At 47.1% G+C, this 23,257-nt stretch overlaps 1 protein-coding gene across 23 annotated transcripts in view; it reads left to right on the forward strand.

The window, feature by feature from the left end:
- Positions 1 to 10,512: 10,512 nt before the first annotated feature.
- SYTL2 (synaptotagmin like 2) overlaps positions 10,513 to 23,257 on the forward strand; it is a 121,651-nt gene continuing 108,906 nt past the window's right edge. For 10 of the 23 annotated variants that reach the window (XM_042238035.1, XM_060403902.1, XM_060403911.1 and 7 more), the window contains exon 1: positions 10,513 to 10,570. The gene's annotated coding sequence lies outside the window, so the exon portion shown is untranslated. Of the gene's footprint in view, positions 19,002 to 19,524; positions 19,591 to 23,257 lie in introns of those variants that run through there. The other 13 variants (XM_060403904.1, XM_060403907.1, XM_060403893.1 and 10 more) reach the window with 3 other exon arrangements.

A 23,257-nucleotide genomic window follows, 5' to 3' on the forward strand; every position in this document is an offset into this window, starting at 1 on the left:
ATATACCTATGAGATTATTACTGTACCCATTTTACACATGAAGACACAGAGCCTTAGAGAAATTAAGGCACTTGTCAAGGGTTACACTAACGGAAGTGACAGCCTGAATTTCGGTTCTCAGCTCTCTGACTGTGAGCACTGTTTCCTTAATCTTTTTGTGTTGCCAAAATCCATACAGTTGGACTCCTGCCTCAGTTTTCTTGCCTAATACTTTAGCTCTGGCTTCGGGTGATCCTTGCTCCAAACCCCAGACTCTTTGGCTAGAAATCGTGCACCCAGCTCTTTCCTCCCCACCCCCCATCCCCCAGTTTGGGTTCTACTGTAGACAGTCCAGTTAACTGGAAACACAAAGTATTGCATCATGTTGCAAAATAGCTTCTAGGAACTAGCCAGAGGAAAGCTACCTTTCCTCTATAACTCACGGCCATGATTCTTTCCAGTTTCATACTCAGCATCAGACACGTCAGAAAGTAATTAAATTATGTAATAGGCAAAGTGAACAAAGAAAGAAATGGCACTCATTATGAAAACTTTTTTCTTTGACCTCTTAACCCAGGGCAGCATACCTAATGGTCCCAGCATCCTTTCCCTATGAATGGATGTAGCAGATGGTAGTGATTAGGATGTGACTTGTCCTAGACCTCATCTCAGCTCTTCCAGTCTCTGTCAAGGCTCTGGGAAATGTAGAAAGAGTGGGATAAACTCCAGGGGAGTCATGTGCCCAGGATGGATGTCACATAAATCACCAGAGCCCTGGTCTGTGGTCATAGCTTTGAATTCTCATAGTCTTCCTCACTCTCTCTTCCCCCTGCTCCTCTTAGCCTGCCTCCCAGGAAGCAGGGAGCTTACTTCCTATTGGTTCATTTATCCCACTGAATTACCCAGTCCTGGGGGAGAGGGGATATTTGCTTATCTCAACGCTCTATCTTACTTAGAGTGGGAGAATTTAGCAAGCGTTAGGTATTGAAGTGTATCACTGCAAGTTCTCTCTGATGGTTATAACATTTTCTCTGATACTCAATGCAATCCATTCTACTCCAAGACACTCAGTGTGACATTTAGTGAGAAATCTTCAACAAAATTCTGTCATCCATTCCCCATATTTAGACAGACACTTTTGATGATCATAAACCAGACTTGTGGCAATCTTCTGTACACCCTATGTTGCTCTGAGTGAGACCTGTTACTGACTTAAGTGTCCCTTCCTTCCACTCATGTGCCCAACAGAGGGTAATACCTGGCCAACCCAAGTTCAAGTTCTCCTTGGACCGTCTGAGCCTCTCACTGTGTGTAGCTGGATCCTTTCGTTGCACTTCCCCAGTTCGCTTCCCCTGGACACTGCTAGGCTGCTTCGACCTCACCACAGGCAGCAGCTTTGAGAGTCACTCAAACTCTTTTGCATTCACCCACCCCTCTTCAGACAAAACATAAACATGTTGATAGTCAGCAGTTTGGTGGGTTTTGGTGGCCTTTAATTCAAAGTTAAAGCCCCTCTCAGGGTTTTCCATGGCTTCTCTGCAAGCCCCAGAATTGCTATTTGTTTACTCTGAACATGATGGTGGTTATCAGAGCTGTAACCTGACTAACCACAGCATCCTGCAGTCTGCATGTGGATGATTTGGGCTTACACAGACTTTTGAGTCTTATTTGATCTAAGTAATCCAAAGTAAAATTTCCAAGCTTCACATCAATCTTTTCCTTTTGGGACTCCACCCAATTCTAGAAAAACTTGTGGTCAAACCCCATCATTCTTTTGCCTACAATGTTAACTGTGTAATTTTTGCAAAATTCAGGCATGTGTTGTTGCAAATTCTTTTGAAACCAGTGACAAATGCTTAGACCATTCCTTCTTGAAGGGAGATTCTATGGCCTCCTGGGGAGTCAGTCTCAAGAGTTTTGATAGAAGTCCAAAAAGATGTTTGGCTATTTAGGCTTGAGCAAGTAACTTAATCTTCTTACAACTCAGTTTCTCATCTGTTTTCACTTGGAGCTACTTAGATGATTACACAAAATAATAGGTAAAATCATTTAGTCAGTACCTGGCAGATAGGAAGCACTTGATTAGTAGTAGCTATAAAAATCTAGTAGGATCCACTACCATGTGTAAAGTAGCTAGCTAGCGGGAAGCTGTATAGCATAAGGAGCTCAACTCAGTGCTCTGTGGGGACCTGGATTGGGTGGGGTGGAGGCAGGAGGGAGGTCCAAGAGGGAGGGGCTATGTGCATACATACAGCTGATTCACTTCATTGTACAGCAGAAACTGACAAAATATTGTAAAGCAATTGATAGTTCAGTTCAGTTGCTCAGTTGTGTCTGACTCTTTGTGACCCCATGGAGTGCAGCATGCCAGGCCTGCCTGTCCATCACCAACTCCTGGAGCTCACTCAAACTCATGTCCATCAAGTCAGTGATGCCATCCAATCATCTCATCCTCTGTTGTCCCTTTCTCCTCCTGCCCTCAATCTTTCCCAGCATCAGGGTCTTTCAAATGAGTCAGCTCTTCGCATCAGGTGGCCAAAGTACTGGAGTTTCAGCTTCAACATCAGTCCTTCCAGTGAATGCCCAGGACTGATCTCCTTGCAGTCCAAGGGACTCTCAAGAGTCTTCTCCAACACCACAGTTCAAAAGCATCAATTCTTTGGGGCTCAGCTTTCTTCACAGTCCAACTCTCACATCCATACATGACTACTGGAAAAAACATAGCTTTGACTAGACAGACCTTTGCTGGCAAAGTAATGTCTCTGCTTTTTAATATGCTGTCTAGGTTGGGCATAGCTTTTCTTCCAAGGAGCAAGTGTCTTTTAATTTCATGGCTGCAGTCACCATCTGCAGTGATTGTAGAGCCCAAGAAAAGAAAGTCTTTCACTGTTTCCATTGTTTCTCCATCTATTTACCATGAAGTGATGGGACTGGATGCCAAGATCTTAGTTTTTTGAATGTTGAGTTTTAAGCCAGCCTTTTCACTCTCCTCTTTCACTTTCATCAAGAGGCTCTTTAGCTCCTCTTCACTTTCTGCCATAAGGGTGGTGTCATCTGCATATCTGAAGTTATTGATATTTCTCCTGGCAATCTTGATTCCAGCTTGTGCTTCCTCCAGCCTGGCATTTCACATGATGTTCTCTGCATATAAGTTAATAAGCAGGGTGACAATATACAGCCTTGACGTACTCCTTTCCCGATTTGGAACCAGTCTGTTGTTCCATGTCCGGTTCTAACTGTTGCTTCTTGACCTGCATACAGTTTCTCAGGAGGCAGTTAATGAGGTTTGGTATTCCCATCTTTAAGGATTTTCCACAATTTGTTGTGATCCACACAGTCAAAGGCTTTGGCATAGTCAATAAAGCAGAATCAATGCAGAGAAATAGAGGAAAACAATGAATGGGAAAGACTAGAGATCTCTTCAAGAAAGTTAGAGCTACCAAGGGAACATTTCATGCAAAGATGGGCACAATAAGGGACAGAAATAGTATGGACCTAACAGAAGCCGAAGATATTAAGAAGAGGTGGCAAGAATACACAGAAGAGCATAAAAGATCTTCATGACCCAGATAACCACAATGGTGTGATCACTCACCTAGGGCCAGACATCCTGGATGTGAAGTCAAGTAGGCCTTAGGCAGCATCACTAGGAACAAAGCTAGTGGAGATGATGGAATTCCAGTTGAGCTATTTCAAATCCTAAAAGATGATGCTGTGAAAGTGCTGCATTCAATATGCCAGAAAATTTGGAAAACTCAGCAGTGGCCACAGGACTGGAAAAGGTCAGTTTTCATTCCAATCCCAAAGAAAGGCAATGCCATAGAAGGCTCAAAGCAACTGTACCCCAATAAAAAAATCTACTAGGATCCCAGCTTTTCATGAAAACCTCAGACTCATCTTAGAGTTTATAAAAAGCTTAGTAAGAATGCTAGAGTGGGTAGCCATTCCCTTCTCCAGGGGATCTTCCTGACCCAAGGATCAAAGCTGGGGCTCCCACATTGCAGGCAGATTCTTTACCAGCTGAGCCACCCGTGAAGCCCAGGGCTCCCTACAGATTATTATCTTCTCATCCGCATCAAGTGTAAAGGGGCTTTTAGGCAAGGTGAATTTTTTAAAAAGTAAACAAAAAAGATTAGGAGTTACATTATCTTTAGACTTCTCCTATTAGAGGAGATCATATTACTAAAGTGAGGTGGTTTTCTACTTTTAAAAAATTGTGGTAAAATATACATAACAAAAAACTCTGTAACTGAGAAGGTCCCGGGACAGCCCTGCACCCCACCCCCATCCTCTGCTGTAGCTCCTCTCTGTAGTGCCGGGTTAATAGTATCTCATGCGTATTTCCTGGGCTTTTCATTTGCTGAAAACCACCACCAAATGGAAGAAATTAACTACCTCATGCTCTTCAGCACCTAGCCCCCAGGCCTGCTGGTGACTCAGGATTGTTCACCGTCAACCAATCAGAGAATTGCGCACAGATGACGACACACCCTCCAGGATGCCCATCTCTCACCCGGCCTTTGAAAACGCTTTGCTGAAGCCCTTCAGGGAGTTTGGAGGTGTTTTGGGCGTGAGCCCTGCAGTGACCCTTTCTCTGCTGTACGCTCATTTGGTTCGTTTGACCCCTCTGTGTTTTGGGCACACAAGCTTGCGTTAGGTAACAGATCGACCACTTTAACTATTTTTCACTGTGCAGTTCTGTGGCCCTGAGTGCATTCATACTGTTCTGCAATGGTCCTCATCATCCATCTCCAGAACTTTTTCAACATCCCACAATTAAACTCTGTGTCCGGTAACTTCCCATTCCGCCCCCTCCGCCCCCGTTCCCTAGTCCCTGGGAACACTCTTCTACTTTCTGCCTTTTTGTGTTTGACTATTCTAGGTATTTCATATAAATGGAGGTCTTTATTTTTGAAGTAACGTTACTTCTTTGAATATTAAGGTTGAGAAAATTTGTTCTGAAACACTGATAGAGTAAACCTAGAAATGTTTTTAAAGAATAATTAATGTCAGAATGCATGTTGCTACCCACAGATGAGAGGCACTGACGTAAAAGTTATGATTATTACACATCAGAGAGAGATGAGCACCATGGAGGTTTTTCTTTACTTTTTTTTTTTTTCCTATTTTTTTGTGTGGCATGTGATATCTTAGTTCCCAGACCAGAGATCAAACCCATGCCCCCTGAAGTGAAAGTGCAGCTTCTTAACCACTGGACCACCAGGGAGGTCCCTTTCTTTATTTTTAAAAAGGAACTCTGTGTGAAAAAGTTTACACATGAATGTAAATTAAGACATGTCTGCATAAGACTGTTGCTCATAAAGCTTATAACTAATGATGCCAAAATGTTCATGGAAATCAGAAATCTCTGGTTTACAGATCCCCGGCTGTGTCACTAGTGTGCCATTTGGCCTAAGCCAAAGGGCCTGATCCTTTCAAATCCCTCCTAACTTCATCCGTAAAATGCAGATACTAATAGCAGCCCTTCGTACATCATGGTGTTGATGTGAAGATCAAACGAGATAATCAAAGTGAAAGAGCTTTGAAAAATACAAAGCCTTGTTAGAAATGCAAGGCATTATTAAAGACTGTGGAGAGACTGCTACCACAATTTAAGGCCAGAATTTGTGCTTCCAAAAGTTAAAATGATAGTCAGTATTTGCAAATTGCTTAGGAAACCAAATTCCAAAACCCAGTACTATGACTGAATTATACTCTAAATGTTGTACATTTGATCCCTACTGCTTGCTATGTCACCTAACCACATTTCCATACTAGATGTGATTGTACAGCATTTTGCAACATCTTCCGTTTTTTGTGGGTAAGAAGTTATAAATCCACATAGCTTAAAGATAAACGCATGTCTTCCCTGGAAGATTTTGTTGTTCTGTTTTGTTTCACTTTTCCACAGTAGCAACAGTGCTGTTCTCTGTAACGTGCTTACTATGAGATGCAGTTTAACAAGCATTGAGTTCCTATGGTGTACAGTCATCTGGGGTAGAGGTGGGGGCGGCGGACGGGTGGAGGTTGTGAGAAGAAGCACAAAGAGAACAAAGGGGTCCCTGAATTGGAAAAGTGACAGTCGCTCCGCCGTGTCCCACTCTTTGCGACCCCATGGACTGTACAGTCCATGGACTTCTCCAGGCCAGAATACTGGAGTGGGTACCCTATCCTTTCTCAAGGGATCTTCCAGACTCAGAAATCAAACTGGGGTCTCTGCATTGCAGGTGGATTCTTTACCAACTGAGCTATCAGAGAAGCCCCTAAATTGGAGAAGCTTTAAAACTGGTGAGGATAGCAGCCATTCTGACTGGCGTGAAATGGTACCTCATTGTGGTTTTGATTTGCATTTCTCTGATAATGAGTGATGTTGAGCATCTTTTCATGAGTTTGTTAGCCATCTGTATATCTTCTTTGGAGAAATGTCTGTTTAGTTCTTTGGCCCATTTTTTGATTGGGTCATTTATTTTCCTGGAATTGAGCTGTAGGAGTTGCTTATATATTTTTGAGATTAATTCTTTGTCATGTGTCAAATGAATTGCCAGTCCAGGTTTGATGCATGATACAGGATGCTCAGGGCTGGTGCACTGGGATGACCCAGAGGGAATGGTATGGGTAGGGAGGTGGGAGGGGGTTCAGGATGGGAACATGTGTACGCCTGTGGTGGATTCATGTTGATGTATGGCAAAACCAATACAATATTGTAATTAGCCTCCAATTAAAATAAATAAATTTATATTTAAAAAAAACTGGTGAGGAGTGGCATATCCTGTGACACCTAACTATAAAGACACAATGAAATCAATGCCAAGAAAAGGTTTAAGTAATACATCATGGGGGTTAGAGAGATTCAAAGGGTTGATTCATTCAACCTAGGAGGGTAGATTCTTGTGACATTTGTCACTGGTCCTTATGGCTGAAAAGGATTCCTTGGAATAGAAATGGAGGTGAGGATGTTCCAAGCCTGCAGGAACCACACCTAACCTACCCCACAAATATTTACCTAATTGGCTGATAAAACTAAACTTGGCAAAGAGCCTGTGACTCTACAAAGTCACAGTTGGGTGGTATGGGGGGTTAAATCCCAGATTCCCATTTGAAAACAAGATCTTTGGCTTTCTACCATCCCAAGAGGCCAGCTCAGAGGGCAGTCATACACAACTCTGCAAACAACACTTCATTCTATTTTAGTTTGTAGAGTTGTAAGAATTTTATCTTTGTTCAAACTTGAGGCCCCCAATTTAAATAACCCACGCCCAGTTGGGAAACTCCCCAGGCTTGAGCTCCACCTTTGGGTTCCTAAGCTAACCTCTGCCCCGTCCCAATCAGTTTTTTTTCACAGCTCTAGCTCCATCCTTTATGATTAAGTTTAGTTTGGGGAGGGATTGCATTTCCCTTTCCAATGCATTACTGTCAGATTACTTTTCCCTTTTTCCAAAGTATAAGGCCTCTCTTCTAACCGTTATCATTATCGTGTGTGTGCGCTAAGCCGCTTCAGTTATATTTGTGACCCTATGGACTGTAGCTCTTTAAGGCTCCTCTGTCCATGGGATTCTCCAGGCAAGAATACTGGAGTGAGTTGCCATTTCCTCCTCCAGGGGATCTTCCCAACCCAGGGATTGAACTCACGTCTCTTATGCCTCCTGCATTAGCAGGCAGGTTCTTATCACAAGTGCCACCTGGGAAGCCCTGTCTTACTATTAGCTATTGAGATCTTAACCCACTCCAGTGTTCTTGCCTGGAGAATCCCAGGGACAGCAGAGCCTGGTGGGCTGCCATCTATGGGGTTGCACAGAGTCCAACACGACTGAAGTGATTTAGCAGTAGCATTGAGATCTTAACTGGGCCAGGCAGTGTGCTATGTGTATTACAGCGTCTTCCCTACATGAGATAGGTAATCTTACTATTTCCATTTCACAGAAGAGGAACCGAGACTTAAAGAGCTTATGTGATTTGTCCAGAGTCACCTGGGTAGTTCAGTGGTGGAGTCCAGCGGAGTCAGGACATGGCGCTTGTCACCACTGCATTGCATTATCCCTACCCTCCTTCTCTTTCTCTTCGATATAGACAGAGAATTCTGTGAAATCTCTGTCGCTTATAAGCAAACCACTTTGAAGAGTGGCAATCCATAGGTTAAGAGGAACAAACCACCCCGGACTTGCTAGGATCATGTTAACTAAGATTTATTCAACACACTCTGTGTGCAAGGCACCCTGCTAAACACACGCACTTTCTCATTTTAATTTTCACAGGAGCCTTAGAGAGGAGCAAGATTATCATCTTCTCAACAGGTGAACAGATGGAGGCACAGAGAGGTTAAATAACTGAACTCAGGTTCTCTTAGAAAATGGTGGGTTCAGTGTTTGAACTTTGGTCATTTGACGTCAGAGCTCTAGCTTTTTTAAAAAAAATTTACTGGCCTTGAGGCATGTGGGATCTTAGTTCCCCAATCAGGGATGGAACCCATGGCCCCTGCTGGGGAAGCACACAGTTTTAACCACTGGACCACTAAAGGAGTCTCAGAGCTCTAGTTTCAACCTCTGAGCCATATAGCTCTGGATGAGTTCAGAGTCCCTAAAGAGACCCTACCTCAAAATTTCTCCCCCACCTGCCTGCCCCAGAACCTTAAGTGAGAAGCCTTAGACCTTCCCTTGCCGTTGGGAGTTGCTGTCTGTTTGCTGGGGAGGAGTGACACAGAATAGCAAGCATTGGGTTCGCACTAAGCCTTGTAACAGGTGATGCAGGGTGGGGAAGGGGGAGGGTGGGGAGGGCCCAAGACCCAGTGCCTGCCCTAACAGGCTGAAGAGAAGCAGGGAGATAAACTCTTCTCCTTCCTGTGCAGCTACTACACGAGTTATTGGGAGCAGGACGAGAAGGGGGTGACAGAGGTTGAGATGGTTGGATGGCATCATGGACTCAATGGACATGAGTCTGAGCAAACTCCGGGAGACAGTGAAGGACAGGAAAGCCTGGTGTGCTGCATGCGGTCCATGGGGTAGCAAAGAGCTGGACACGACTGAGCAACAACTCTACACTCAACAACTCTACACTTAAATTGTTCACAAATTTGTCTTTTCAAAGACTTAATCCTCTTTTGCATCTGCAGTGCTCACTCAGCATGGGGACACATTTAGGCTCTTAAAGCTTGGATAAAAGCCCAAATACCCACATTAACCCAAGGCAAGGATTCCTAGGACAGATGGGCAGTGCTGCACCCAGCCTGAACCAGTCCTTTGGGGATCAGCATTTGCAAGATTGGGAGAAGGAAGGTCTCTGGAAGGACCCAAGGCAGACATGGGTTACCTTCAAATGGATGTTCAACAGTGACTGGGGAGATGACCAGGAAGCAAAAAGCCTTAAAGTTCACCAATTTCCCAAGTTTGCCTGAGCTGGCTTTATCATCAGTAACTTTTTTTTTTTAAACTGGCCAAGATACAATATTGTGTTTATAGGCGTACCTGCTTCTGCAGCAACCAGCACCTTCCAGCAGTGTGCCAGTCCTTACTGTGCCCCCACTGGGTAGTCAGACCGAACAAACCGCCCTCACCATTTATCCAGGTATTACTGTGTATACATATAAAATACATAGACCACCGCTGCCCAACCCCCACCATTTTTTGGCCAAGCCACGCTGCATGTGGGAGTCTTACCTCCCCCACTAACGATGGAACCTGTGCCCCCTGCAGTGGAAGCACGGTGTCTTAACCACTGGACCGCCAGGGAAGACCCTGTATAAGGTATTTTTAAATCATCAGCTCATTTAATCCCTCCTACAACCTGTGATGGACTTCCCTCATAGTTCAGTCGGTAAAGAATCTGCCTGCAATGCAGGAGAACTGGGTTCGATTCCTGGGTTGGGAAGATCTCCTGGAGAAGGAAATGGCAATCCACTCCAGTATTCTTGCCTGGAAAATCCCATGGACAGAGGAGCCTGGTGGGCTACAGTTCATGGGGTCGCAAGAGTAGGACACGACTGAGCGACTAAACCACCACCGCCACCACCACCTGTGAAGTACTTCTCTGTATTTCCCTGGTGAGGAAACTGACATCCGGGGTGAAAGCATCTTGTCGGGTACCACTTTGCGCCCCTTTCTCCCGCGCAGGGGCGGGTGGGGAGCTGACCCCCGATCTTAGAGTGGAGGGGCTTCTGGCGCTCCACGCTCTCGGACTCCAAGGACCACTAATGCACAGGAATCGAAAAATAACCGTGTTGCGGTCTTGATCTGCAGAGTGAAAAAGTTGTTTCGGAGTTAAGTTACGCCTGAGATGGAGGCCAAGAAGTGGAGCCCAGGGGGAGAGAATTACACAGGAGAGGGCCGGAGTGGGGTGGAGAGAAGGGCGGGAGAGAAGGCCGGAGCCCACGCGCGCGGGGGCCGGGCCGGGGCGGGGCGCGGGGCGGGCGGGGAGGTATTGGCCGGCGCGTCCGGGAGTGGCCCCCGCGCCCGCCCGCCGCCCGCCCCGGGAGCCCGCACGCGCCGCCCCGCGCGGACAGCTGCCGGGCGGTACCTGGATCGCCGGGCGAGCGCGCGGGGCAGAGCCGCCTGCACCTCGCCGCGGGAGAGGAGGCGCGCAGCGTCCAGTTCCGAGGAAGGTAACGCAGCGCGCCGCTCCGGGGTTAGGGGGGCCCGGGGTGGGGCTCGGGGTTTGTACCACCCGCCCAGGGTCCGGAGCCGAGAGGACACGGGGAGCAGCGAGATGCTCTCTTCGCCCGCCTGCCTGCGCCTCCCCGCAGCCGGTCCAGCCCGCTCGCTGTGTTACCTCGAGGAGTTCTCTTTCCCTCTCTGGTACTGGTTCCTCCTCTCTTAAATGTGGGAGTTGCTGTGGTGTGACGCTTTTTGGTTCTGAGTTCTGAAACGCGCTGCACTTTGTGGCGGCGTCCGGCAAGCGCCCTTGCTTAGTCTCCCACCCGCTGAAGAGCCAACTCTAGTGCCCGGGGGGCGAGTCTCCAGGAGGCCGAGTGCTCGGGTGGGCGGCGGCTCCTTGCGCTTTCGAGGACTGAGCTTGACCTGGGGCCGGCTGCTGGGTGGACCTGTCTGCAGGCTGCCCCTCGGTTGCTCAGGTGGGGTGCGGTGGGGCGTGAGGACCTACCTACAGGTGGGGGCTGGGGAGGGAGAGTTAGGAACCGACTGTTGCTGCTGGGAAAAAAGCCGGTTTGTTTTGGAGTTCTCTGCCTGCACCCAGCCCTTGTCCCGCGGTTGAGTTGTGTATTACAGGAATGGGCTTTATCGTCTTTTCAAAGTGGAGAAACCAACTGCCTCAGCAGCTAGGACAGCGGGCTCCACCAGCCTGTAGGAAGTGGGCCCCTGTCTCTGCCCCACCCCGCCTCCTCCCGCTTCCCTTTCCTCCCGCCTCCCTTTGTAAAGCCCCTTTGACTTCGAGGGGGCTCCCTTCCTGTCTGCATGACAAGTCCTCGTTTTCACTTATTGCTGGTCTGTGACCAGCAGGCTCCAGGGCTTGGGTTCTGGGTTGAGATGCAAGCAGAGATAAGAAGAGACTATGAATCATGCTGCCAGCCTCCACCACTCGGGAATGTGCAGAGGAAGCCCCGGACAGACACACACACTCACACTCTGGAAGGCTGGATAGATTCCAACTGCTCTTCAGCTTCCGGTCCCCTTGACAGGCATTCCCAGCGAGGCAGGCAGGTGTCTGCAGGATGGAGCTGCCACCCAGGGGAGGAGAGCTGAGCGGAGCAGAGGGCCCTGGTGGGTTTCTGTAGAAGGTGCCCTGTGGGTCTCTCGCATCTCTTTCCCTCTGCCCTGTAGCCCTTCTGCCCTCAGTGTGGTATCCGGGTGAAACTAGATTCCAGGGCCCATCAGAGGCAGCGGAAGGGGCCATGGAGGTGGCAGTATTGACTTTATGGGGGCCCTTATGGGCCAGATACTCTGTTGTGTAAAACAACATATCCTTAACTCTCACTGATCTATGTGAGGGCTAGGATACTGGTATTTACTCCATTTTACAGATAAGAAACTGAGGCTCAGAAAACTTGTTTCCCTTAGTCATATAGCTAGTAAATGGCCGAGCTGGGATTCAAATCCAATCTTTCTGATTTGAAAACCTGTGTTCTCCACCCCTCCCCCCTTTTTTTGGTGCTCTGTGAATAAGGGCAAGTTGGCATAGTAACAGCAGAAATGACTGTTACTGAGCTTACACAAGGTGCCGGGCGCCATTCAAAGCACTTTGGAGGTGTTATGTCACCTAAGGTGTGAGGGGTCCCGTCATTCTGGTGGGAATCCGAGATGCGTTAGGCTCTCTCCAGCGGCAGCCCCCTTCCAGAATGCCCCTGCCTGATCCTGCCCAGCTGCTGGTGCCTGGATGGGGTGGGGGCCCTGTTTGCTCTATCCTAGAGGTGGTTTGAGGTCTAATGAAAGATTGATTGTCCACAGCTGATCCGTTAGACCTGACCGTTGGGTTGTGAATGATCCCACTGTCCCCTGAAAGGCCTTTCTCAGGCTTCGCTCAATAAACATTTGTGGAATGAATGAATTAGCACGTTGTGCAGAGTGGTCTGCCATCCTGCAGAAGTGGGCAGTGGCAGCCCGGGGCCCCCACCATCCTCAGAACCCCAGGATGCCAGGCCAGATTGTTTTCCTCCTCAGGTGAGGAAGGTAGGGTGAACTGTGCCCTTGTGGGCTTACAGATTACCCTGGTAATATGTTGACTGGCACCTGTTTTGTAAAGGAGTTTTAAAGATAGTGGATGAAGACGAATTTGACTTTTTAAAAAAGTGAACTGGAAAAATGACTTAGTTTTAATCAGGTTTCTGCTCTTTCAAGAAGAGGGGAAAATAGGACGGTACTATTCGTGTTCCAGCTTCCCAGACTTCTCCATAAAAAGTCTCCAATAGCAAAGAAGCCTAGCAAGTGCTCCTGCGCGTTGGGGTGTGTAGTTCAGATGGGCCCCAGGCAGCTTGAAAATGCTTTTAAGGTTTTATGCAGTTTTTATGTGATTCCATATACTTGTTAGGTTTGTTTTTTTATATACAAATATTTGTATATAGTTTTCTTCCCCAAAATATTTGTGTAAAATTGGTGCCCTGGCATATTGCTTTATATTCTTGGGGGGCTGAAGGGACCCAAATGGAGAAGCAGGGCAAAGGTTCTGGTCTCGGGGCTTTAAGTATTTGCATTTTCTGTTCACTTGGTTCACAGTAATAGAGCTTCCCAACCTTCGGTGATGATTACCTCTTTTCCCATTTTTTGAAGTGAAGAACATATTTAAAAAATAAAAACAATCATTGTTTTCCCTTCCCCAAGTCTTATTAAGATACAAGTGATACACAACACCGCGTAAGTCTAAGGTGTGCTCATGATGGTTATATGTGTATATGTTGCTTCTGTGTTTCTTATAGTGAGGATGTTTGCAATTTACTCTTGGCCACTTTCAAGTATGTAATACATACTCCAGTCACCATACTGTATGTTAGATCCTCAGACCTTACTCATCTTATAACTGGAAATCTCTATTCTTTGGCCAGTATCTCCTCATTTTCCCCCACTCCCCAGCCTCTGGCAACCATCATTTTACTCTGCTTCTAGGAGTTTAGCTTTTTTAAGATTCTCCATAAAAGCGAGATCATTACTGTTTGTTTTCTTATTATCCAAACTATAACCTGATCATTGTAGAAAAAGATAAAGTACAGATTAGCATTAATAACAGTAATACATCTGTACTCAGACAACTAATACAAAACTTAATGTAGCCTTTCATATCTTTCTCTGCATCTATACATTTCAAAAAAAAAAAAGGAACAAATGAATATAACCCTTACTTTTGACTCTCTTATTGTCAGAGCTAAGAGCCATTTCAAGTCGTTTTGAATAATTAAAGCCGCCATAAAGGTTACTCTTGTTTGTGAACCCCAAAGTTCGCCCCCTGGAGTTCCCCTGTGTCGTTTAGTTTCCAGTACAAGTGCCCGTGAGCCGGGGCTGCTGCTGAGGTTGTGGGGTCAAGCTGTGCTCCTTATGTGGCTCAAGTATCTTGAATGTCTCAGGTGTAACCGAAAAGGTAGGTCTTCACGGTTGTTGACGTGGAACATGTGAGCAGAAAATGCCCAGTGGGGAGGAGGGAGCCGTAGATAAGGTCATTGCTCCAACATTGCATTTTAGTACCTGTGTGGCTTTGGGTAGCTTTTGTGAACCAGCTTTTCCTTTCATAAATTGGGACACTTGCTTGATTTTTCTCCACCACAAGTCATTAGGAGGACCGAGAGTCAAATGTTGTTTGTTATCTGAATTGCCTGTCAGTGTGTATGCAGTTGAAGCTAACTTGATGGTTGGGCAAAAGCATTGTTGGCCTTTATAAAATGCTGGGCTCCAACTCTTGGGGTTTACATCAGTAGAATTTAATTGTGATGCAGACTCTCTACTGGATCCCTACTGTCTTCCACAGAGAATATAGGATTCCTGGCTGGCTGGCATCTCACTCGTCTTCATCACAATCCCGAAGAGAAGACGACAGAACACAGCCCTTCTCACAGAGTCAAAACAGGCTTGCCATTCTAGGAAACTGTTCCTCTGCACAGGGAGTGCGGAGCTCCTGAGGGCTGGCTCTCACTGCCTAAGACAAGGTCCAGGCTCACTGAGGGAAGGCCGTGAGAGCAGCTGGAGAGGTGAGGTGTACCCGAGGATAGCAGCAGCTCCTGCAGTCAGGGCTACTCACGGGCAGGCACCAGCTCCCGGCAGGGCAGTGGAACGGGCCCTGCCTTGGGAAGCCGACGGCTCAGCTTCTGCCTGGCTCATGGACATGCTGGGAGATCCGGGGTTACTCACGTCCTCTCCCTGATTCTTGGTTTTTTTTTTTTTTAAGGAAAGATTGTTTATTTGGCTGGGCAGAATCTTAGTTGCAGCCTGTGGGTTCTGGTTCCCTGACCAGGGATCGAACCCCGGGCCCCCTGCATTGGGATCATGGAGTCTGAGCCACTGGACCATCAGGAAAGTCCAAGTGTTTTTTAATCTATAAAGTGAAGGAGTTGGACCAGTTGAAATTCTTTCCAGTCTTAAATTACTGCCAACTCTCTGCAGCCCCATGGACTGTAGCCTGCCGGGCTCCTCGGTACATAGAGTTTTCCAGGCAAGAATGCTGGAGTGGGTTGCCATTTCCTCCTTCAGGGGATCTTCCTGACCCAGGGATTGAACTTGCATCTCATGCGTCTCCTGCATTGGCAGAGAGATTCTTTACCACTAGTGCTGCCTGGGAAGCCCATCCATAAATGTCTATGATTCTGGGTTATTTTCCATTCACATTTGCCCAGATAGAAGCTTGGTAGAGAATGACTGTGTCCGGATGAATCAGATAGGAGCTCCACTGGTACTATCAGTTAGCGCGCATTACTTACACAGATAAATCAGGGGTCAGAAAGTGCTCCCACTTCCGGTTGCATTCAGGGCCCTCTCATGATTTTCCCAGGGTCTCCTCAGCTGACTGCCCTCATGGAGAACACATGGTCCGCAGATCTTCGAGGGGAGAGTTGTTTCTGCTCATCTATCTGTTAAACTCTTAATCTAGAACTTCCTCAGATTATAGAAGGGAGAACTGCTTTGGGACCACTTCTGGTTGACAGAAGTACTGTGAAAACAGGTTATTTATGTTAATAAGGCCATGCGTGTCACTCCTACTCACTTCTGAAATCACTAAATACAGTACTTTTGTCTGGTACCCCCTGGGTACTGGGCTTCCCTCATAGCTCAGTTGGTAAAGAATCTGCCTGCAGTGTAGGAGACCTGGGTTTGATCCCTGGGTTGGGAAGATCCCCTGGAGAAGGAAATGACAACCCACTCCAGTGTTCTTGCCTGGAGAATCCCATGAACAGAGGAGCCTGATAGGCTACTGTCGACGGGGTTGCAAGAGTTGGACACAACTTAGCGACTAAACCACCACCACCACCCTGGGTACTTGGTCCTGGCTGAGGACTTCTGCAGAAAGTGGGAGCAGCACGCAGACCTATAGGAATGGTTGAGGCAGAGAGGAAGGAAGAGAGGAGAGGAGCGCATGCTGGCTGTGGCTGGAATACTGTGGAGATAAAAAGACCAATTTGGGGGAAAACTGACCCTCTAAGGGCTTGGGGTCTCTGATTTAATTCTGCATCCAGTTGCCCGGCACTCAGTGGGAATTTAGCGAAGTGTTTTTAATGAATTAATAACATGAACGAAGGGAAGAATGAATGAGTCACTCTTTTGAAATGAAGTCTTGACATTCGGTATAAGAAGCACTTACCACTTACAGAACCACCTTCATATGCATTATCCCTCATAACGGTGTGGGAGATTAAAGGCCAGAATAAAAGCATTTCCTGATGTCATGACTTGGTAGACATTTTGCAACTAGTGGAAACAGATTTGTTTTATTATTCCTAGATAAGTCTTCTTTCTATAAATGCATCAAGGCATATTCGAGAAAGGCATATAAGATCTAGTAAATGGTAAGATCTAGTAAATGGTACCACAAGTTCGCATTGTGAGTTGGAGAAAGAAGGGCATTGCTTAGCTCCGGGGCGAATAGGCGTTCTTGTTTCCCTTGTAGAGCATTGTTTTACTGTAACCCCTGGTGTAACTGACACCATCAGCTTCTGATCAGACAGATGTGTTTTGTGTCGCCATTACTCACAGCCACAGGCGCCTGGGGTCTGCTGCCGCTGGCTGAGTCAGATGATTAAAACCCAGGGCTCTGAGGCTGAGGGCAGGGGCTGGACCCCTGGCCAAGCCAAGGCGCTCCGCCAGATCCGTGCCTCAACCGCTCCGCCAGCCATCTGCCCTGGGAGGAAGACTGAACTGAGGGCAGAATCTTCACCCCTGCTGGTTTTAGGCTAATCATTTCAGTTTTAGTAATAAAAAGCCTGGCTCACAGACTTGGAGAATGACTTTATGGTTACTGGGGGCTGGGGGGAAGGGTAGCTGGACGGATGGACTGGGCGCTTGGGATTGACATGTACGCATTTTTATTGGTTCGTTTCTGTTTGGCTGTGCCGGGTCTTGGTTGCTGCGTGGCGGCTACACGTGGGCTTCTCTAGTTGTGCGGCATGGGGGCTTCTCTTCCTCGCATGGGGCGGGGGGTGCTTCTCATTGCAGTGGCTTCTCTTCTTGCGGAGCGGGGGCTCAGTGGTCGCGGTGCACAGTGTAGCTTGCCCCGCGGCGTGTGAGCTCTTCCTGCATCAGGGATCGAATCCATGTCCCCTGTGTTGGCAGGCAGACTCTTATCCACTGGACTAGGGAAGTCCCTCACGCTGTTATATTTAAAATAACCAACAAGGACCTATCAAGGTAGCTTTATACCTACTATCTATACCTTCTATATAACATAGGGAACTCTGCTTGATATTCTGTAATAACCTAAATGGGAAAAGAAGAAAAGAGAAAAAGAGACAAAGGATCTTGGTTTTCAGTTTATTTTTTTGATTCTTGATAGAATGTATTCTAGGGTTGTTTAAGGTCTACCGTCTTGGGACATGTTGAGGGGTGCATCCTGAGACCTTATCACCATTTCCTTAACGTGTCTGTAAAATGTCAGTGATCAGACCTGCCTTACAAGGTTGTTCAGAGGATTAAATGAGATCATATATTTAATGTGGGGGGCTGATGCCCAACAGTGAATTGGTCTAAAAACTTTCTCCTTATCTTGGAGGCAGCAAGGGGCTAATAAAAGTATCTCAATATTGTGTGTGAAATAACTAGATTTTAGAATGGTAACACTGTTCAAAGTTTGAAAGGTGGATTTGAGGTTGCTGGAAGGCACGCTTGTTTGGACTTGTGGGTACAGATAAGATATTTTAAAGCTTTTGATAAAAGGTACTTGGTAGAGAATGGTACTGCTATTTAATTCAGGACTTTTGTAGGAAGGTATAGGGCTTCCTCGGTGACTCAAATGGTAAATAATCTGCCTGCAATGCAGGAGATGGGGGTTCAATCCCTGAGTCAGGAAGCTACCCTGGAGAAGGAAATGGTAACTCACTCCAGTGTTCTTGCCTGGGAAGAGGAGCCTGGTGGGCTACAGTTCACGGGGTCGCAAGAGCTGGACACAACTTAGCAACTAAACCACTGCCATAGGAAGGCATATATGTGTTGAAAAATGGTAATGCCGTATCCTAACCTATGGACTGGACCACACTGGAGATCAGTAATTCCATAAATGATAAATATGTCCTTCCTTGTGAAGTGAAATTCTCTTAGTCGTGTCCGACTCTTCACAACCCCATGGATTATACAGTCCATGGAGTTTTCCAGGCCAGAATACTGGAGTGGGTAGCCTTTCCCTTCTCCAGGGGATCTTCTCAACCCAGGGATTGAACCCAGGTCTCCTGCATTGCAGGCGGATTCTGTACCAGCTGAGCCATGAGGGAAGCCCATGTCCTGCCTTGGAGCTAAGCATTTACCACTTTTAAAATAAGAACCTGGGTTTGCTTTTGGCAAAATGATTGAGGCTTGGCCCCAGAAAGAACGTTTACGCCCCTTTTCCATATTTCCAGAGTTGAAGTTCTGCGAATTGTTGACAGCCAGTACACGCTGAATTTGGTTAGTGCTTTGCAGAATGTCTTGTGCTCAGCAGGCACCGCTGTGGTTAGCAGTCTCTGAGTTTCCTGGTGGGGGAGGAGCAGGGAGGCATGGGCCACAAAACGCTTCAGTTCAGTCTCTCAGTCGTGTCTGACTCTTTGCAACCCCATGAATCGCACCACGCCAGGCCTCCCGGTTTTTCATCAACTCCCGGAGTTCACTCAAACTCACGTCCATCGAGTCGGTGATGCCATCCAGCCATCTCATCCTCTGTCGCCCCTTCTCCTCCTGCCCCCAATCCCTCCCAGCATCAGAGTCTTTTCCAATGAGTCAACTCTTCACATGAGGTGGCCACAGTACTGGAGTTTCAGCTTTAGCATCAGTTCTTCCAAAGAACACCCAGGGCTGATCTCCTTCAGAATGGACTGGTTGGATCTCCTTGCAGTGCAACAAAACCCTTATCTGTGGGCAAATCGCAAGAAACGGAGTGGCCCTGTTCCCCGAGCCATCAGCATCAGACAGCAGCGCGCACAGGTGTGTGTTTGTGTTTCTAGGTCCCTGTTTATGCTGACCGAGTGTTGTCTGCTTTATGCAGACCACAGGGAGAACCTGACACATACTGGGAGTTCCCCAGGGAGGATCCCCTCGGGGGATCAGCCGTGGTTGCCAGGGGGGCCGAGATGTGGCAAGGATCGCCCGCTTCCCACCTGAATCAGGTGGTGGCCCCGAGCCAGGGGCGTGGAAGGGAGGCGGCTCGGCCTGTCAGAAGGCTCCGGGAACAGATGTTCGTGGAACCGGTCACAGGTGTCCGCCTGGTGTTTGCGGAACTGCGGATGGAGTGAATCTCCTTGCTTTTTCTCTCTGCTAACCTTTTCCCCAAGGTCAGTCTCTGAGCTGTCAGGGACTGGTACCAAGTCTCAGGCTGACGGGTGGTACACGGAGGGTGAGATGCCCACGTTCACCTCCCGGGGGCGCCTTACCTTGGGCTTCCGGAAGGTGAGGGCTTTGAACCCTGTCTTCCTTCATGTGCCACGCCCCAGGTTTTTCTCACTGGGTTAATCGGGCAGAGGGAGGAATCTTTGATAGAGGCAAGACCACAGGCAGCCAGTCTGACAAGCCGTGGGTGAGAATGGCCAGCTCTGGGGAGAGGGAGGGAGAGGGGGAGGGAGGGGGAGGGAGGGGGAGGGAGGGTGCGCGTGCATGTCCATGCTTCACCATCTAGAGGTAGTGAATGACTACCTGTTTAGAACAGTAGGATTGGTTGGTCTTTGCAATTTTGTTGGTATTCTTTTTAAACTATAATTAGTGCACATTTGTTGATAAAGGGACAGTATCCTTTGGGGGCTTCCCTGGTGGCTCAGATGGTAAAGAGTCCACCTGCGATCTAGGAGACCCAGGTTCAATCCCTGGGTCCAGAAGACCCCCTGGAAGAGGAAATGGCAACCCACTCCACTATCCTTGCCTGGAAAATCCCATGGACAGAGGAGCCTGGCAGGCTACAGTCCATGGGGTTGGAAAGAGTCAGACACGACTGAGCCAGTAACACACACACATGCTCTGAGGGAAAGAATATCAGACTTAGAGACAAGAGTTAGTTCATTCAGCAAATACTTGGTATTTAGTGTGCTAGAGATTGTTCAGGCTGAGTCCAGTGGGGAAAGAATCGGTCTGTAACTGCATACATTGTGGTGTTAATAGTCAGATATGAGCACTGAGAGAGGTGGGTGGTAAGAGGGAAGTGGGAGCAAGTGCCAAGGGCTTCCTGGAAGAGATGATACTTGAGAAGAGACTTAAGAGATGAAGAGGGGTCAGGAAGTTAAGAGGCCCAGGAACTAATGTGGTGGGCACAGTTTCACGTGTACGGCAAGCTTGGCCAGAACTGAGGCCAGTGAGGTAGGGAGTGGGCTGAGCTTGGAGAGACTTGTCCATCTCATTAAGGAGGCTGGACTTTGTGAAATCCTAGCCTGTATTCTTCACTGTGTGAAGATGGGGCAAACGTGTCCCCTCTGAGCCTTAGTTGCCTTATTAGTAATATGGAGATGGTAATGATTGCCTGACTTTATCTCATAACATGACCGTGAGACTCAAATAAGATAATAGTGGCCAGCAATTATTGAACACTCACGGTATGCCAGAGAGACTCTGCATTAAGCTCTTTTCATGAATTAACTCATTGAGTCCTCACCACAACTTTATGAGATAGGTACTACTATTAAGCCCATTTCATAGATGAGAAATCGAGGGCAGTGAGGTTAAGTACCTTGTCTCAGATCATAAAGTTAATAATACATAGTAGAGTCAGGATTTGAATTGAGGCATTCTGGCCCCAGAGTGTTTCTTAGTTGTGTGTGAGTGGATATGCTTGAGTTTACAGTGCTGTCTCTCTGCCAAGCTGAAGGCCTCAGTCATGTTTGCTTGAGGCTGATGAAACTCACAGCTCTGGACTTGACACGTGCAGTGTGTGGCTTCTCCTCTGCTCCAGCAGATCCTCTAAGCGGGCTTCTTCCACATATGCTGATCTAGCCACGACCTCCTTCCTGAGCACTGGTACCTCATCTCCATCGGAGTTCTAGATACTTCACTGAATTCTTTGACCAGCTCTTTTTTACTGTAAAAATACTTTTAACCTTTAACCTGGCTGCCTTCCAGGCACTTCTGGTTGAATGTGCTAATACTGAAGTTAACTTGAGAGTTTTGAGTCTTGTTTGATTCCTGCATCTCCTGAGGAGCGTTGTTACTGCTTCCTTCTCGATGTTGCTCCCAAATGACATTTATGTTTCACCTCTCTGTACCTCCCAGCTCTCTGAGTTTTGGGAGATCTACTGCAAAAGCCTTAGCCCTTTTGCTTACAGTCAGTCCTCTCCTTCATGCATACTAATGTAACATGTTTTAAAAAGTAAAAAAAAAAAAAAAAGAAAGAAACTCACACACAGAGTCCCCACAGCATAAAAGACAATCTCCTTCATTCTACATTTGAGACCCATGTTTTAGATTCTTCTGGTTTTTAGTGGGGTGTGTGCCTGCCAATGCAGGAGATGCAGATTCTATCCCTGGGTTGGGACGATCCCCTGGAGTAGAAGATAGCAACCCACTCCAGTGTTATTGCCTGGAGAATCCCATGGATGGAGGAACCTGGCAGGCTACAGCACACAGCTCCTTACAGTGTTGTGTTAGTTTCTGCTATAATCGGTGAATCAGCTGTGCATCCGTCCACTCGTCCTTCGATTTCCTTCCTGTTTAGATCACCACAGATCATTGAGGAGGCTCGCTCTGCTATAGTAGTGGATATATGTCAATCCCAATCTCCCAGTTCATTCCACCCTCTCTTCCCACCTTGGTATCCATTCATTTGTTCTCTATGTCTGTCTCTGTTTCTGCCTTGCAAGTGGAGTTCCTCTGTACCATTTTTCTAGATTCCATGTGTACGTGTTAATATGCAATATTTGTTTTTCTGACTTCTGTTTAGAGTCTTATCTTTCACTGTCCTCTTCTCTGAACCTAATCTTCTAGTCAGACCATATTCCCCTTTCCCTACAGCAGCCTCTGTGCATTGTTCACATAGCTTCCTGTCTGTGCCCAAAACGATACTTTTATTTCCCTGCTTGAGCTCTTCCCAACCCTGCCGCTTACTCTCAAATCTTACCTGTCCTGAAAACTGCAGCCCTATGGTAATTCTTACCCAAATCTTCCTGGTTCGTCACAGCAGGAAGTTTTTTCTCCTTTCTCTGGCTGGTTTAGCGTTTGGCTTCCGCCTCTTTTATGATCGTCATCACGCACCACCTTGTGTTAGCATTCTTTGTGTATTCAGCTTATCTTCCCTATTGGTCTGAAGTTTCTTAGAGGGCTGGGACTTGCTGGTATTTCCTTAAGGCCTGGAACACAGCAGGCTGACACAGTCCAAATATGCTGAAAGAATATATTTTGAAACCCTAAGTTATGTTCACTTTTTTAAAAGAATTTCAGTATGTCAGTTGGCTATAGGAATTTAGTGGTCAGAGGGTAGTTATGAGTTAGATATCTGGGGTTTTGGTTTGTGACTGCAGGAAACGATTAACATAGGGAGCCTGAGACTGCTTGTCCTTAGAAATGCCTGCTTGTAAGGCTGGTCCTTGACTGGTATCTGGGAACCGGAATCTCAGAAGGGTTCCCACCACTTACTCTTTCCCCAGCACTCACTGTACCTAAACTGTGCAAATAGTGCAGTATATGCCGAGGACCTGCTTTCTTTCTGGGAGTCTGGAATTTGGGTACACGCTAGCCAGAGGGTATCCATGTTGACCAGTCCCCAATAAAAGCCCCTGGGCACTGACTCTCTAATGAGCTTCCCTGGTTAACATTTCACACATGTTGTCACAGCTTGTGTGTATGACTCAGCTGAAATAGGCCTCTTGGAAGCCCATGGCTGGTTTTTACCAGTCTTCACCTCAGCTGGCTTTAGTCTTTGCTGATCTTGCTTTGTACCCTTTCATTGTAATAAACCATGGCTGTGGGGATGACGTGTATGCTGCTCTGTGAGTCCTCCCACTGAACCATCAAAAACCTGGGGCTGGTGTTGGGAATCCCCTCAACACACCATGAAATGCCACAAATGCAGAGCCAATCCTTTGGGTTTTTGTGGGTTTTTTGGCTAAAACTTCAGAGTTATTAAAGTTTCAGAGAGGTTTCAGCTTCTTACATTAGAGGGGAACCCAATTCTTAGGACTGCTTGCATATTGCAGGTACATGGCGCTCTGCAGGGTAAAGCTGAAGCCTTCTTGGTTGTCTCTGTAAAATTTGGGTGAGAAAGAAGT

The sequence above is a fragment of the Ovis aries genome, chromosome 21 (assembly GCF_016772045.2).
Source record: "Ovis aries strain OAR_USU_Benz2616 breed Rambouillet chromosome 21, ARS-UI_Ramb_v3.0, whole genome shotgun sequence".
In the NCBI taxonomy this organism is placed as follows: domain Eukaryota; kingdom Metazoa; phylum Chordata; class Mammalia; order Artiodactyla; family Bovidae; genus Ovis; species Ovis aries.